Source organism: Pyxicephalus adspersus, chromosome 10 (genome assembly GCF_032062135.1).
Source record: "Pyxicephalus adspersus chromosome 10, UCB_Pads_2.0, whole genome shotgun sequence".
Classification (NCBI taxonomy): Eukaryota; Metazoa; Chordata; class Amphibia; order Anura; family Pyxicephalidae; genus Pyxicephalus; species Pyxicephalus adspersus.
Window position 1 is genome coordinate 36,937,654 of NC_092867.1, and position 1,963 is coordinate 36,939,616.

Sequence of the window (1,963 nt, forward strand, 5' to 3'; positions counted from 1 at the left end):
ATCTTCAGTTTTGATAACGCTCCTGAACATTTACCACTATTGCTGAGCTGTTGTGAGGTGTAACTGGATTCTTTAAAGAATTTTCCAGAGTAAGTCACCCTTTAATATCGGGAGCTTCAACCATATTTGGATCTGTTTTAGTGAAAATTCCTTTCCTTGTGTTCAGATTTGGTTATCACAGGATAACTTGTCATCCAGCTCTCAGATTTTCACTCATTAAATGGATTAATATTTACAGCCTCGGGAGGAAACGCATCGAGGTTTGAGTAATCTCTGCGGTTAAAACCACGTCATGCAATTCTTTTCGAGATTGGCTATATGTTACTGTTATGAACTGCATCTATTTGCAACAATGAATATGTAGCCTAAATTCTTTTAAAATAAGCTGTGTGTGTGTACACATTTGCCTTGAAGAGCATTTTTAATATATGTTTCTGTATAAAGCTTTGATCCTTTTTATATATTTTCAAAGAGTGACTGGTACGTTTTTAAAATCCTTTATTATTTTTAAACCACTTTGTTCACTGGTCTTTACTAGAGTTTTCACAGAGGGTCATGTGATGGTGGATTTAGTTGAGTTAAAGCAAGTTTTTTGTAAAAGGGTGAAAAGGGTGGGGCGATGGTTCCAATTATGTCTGGAGGTGGACTTTTTTTCATTTATTTTTGAGAGGAATAAGCATGAAAAAAACTTACATCAAACATCATTCCAGGCAAAGAAACAATGACTTTTCATTACTATGGTTGATACCTAGATAGACAGAATACTAGGTAACTATACCATAACCTGGGGATCAGTAGGAATAATAAAATGCCCTTTCACCCATAATCCTCTTTGTACTGGTGACAGTAATTGCCTCTCAATGACCTGCTGGGTGGGTCACCAGCACAATTATTAAAAAAACAGCCACAGGACCACACAACCTGCACATGTTGAAGGAACAGCAGTGATCAGTCTCTATTACAGGAAAATCTGTCTCGGAGGCAAAGTAAAGGAGTTGTTTTTATGACTGAATATTGCACATAACTAAAATGTATGAATACACATGCATTTTGTATTTGTACAGAATTTGCAGAAATAATATAAAAAGGCCCCTTTGTGTCGCGTATGTTGTGATGGTTTTCAATAGGTGGCGCTGCTATGTTGGCAATAACATAGCAGTGATTCAGAAATCATAGCCTACAGGTATTAATTATTGTTTTTATGCTCAATGCATCAAGCTGCTGGAGGACCTTTCAGTGCTGGCAAGCAGAAATCTGACACTATTCATGATTGTGAAGGCATATTTCACCAAATAGTCTAATAACAGGGTATAGATCAATTTACCCAGATTATTTTATGATTCAACCTCAGTGAGTTAATATTTCTCAGTATATTTATGTATATTATGTATATATATATCAGTATATCAGTACATTTACTGAAACCTTATTTGGTAATTTGTGATACAAAGCTCTTTATTATTTACATTTTTTTCATGCCAGAGAGGGAAGAAAATGCAAAGGCCCAAGTTATAAACATGTTAGCGTGATCAGTTCTGTGCATATCTAGCTTTTCTATGATTGCTTATAGCATTGGAAGCTTTTACATAATTCAACACAGAATGCATTTCAAATAAAGAATTTACTGTAACATTATAGGTCAGTTTTTCTAAGGGCATTCAGTTTTGCATACATCAAAATCATCATCATTTCTTCACTGCAAAACTTTCTAATCTATATTATATTTGTGCTAGAATATCCAAATGCTATGTCCATAAAAGTCTTCAGCCAGATCCATGTACACTTTACACTGAAAGCGTGTATGAATTCTACATTCTCTTTCATCAGCTGCAAAGCTGATGACCACTTCTAGTACTGGCTGCTCCTGTATTTTCGTAATATGCTGTAACATTGAAGCATCCTATATACATAGTTGCTGGTCCACTGCAGGATATAGAAGGGAATAAAACTTTTAAGTGCTAAT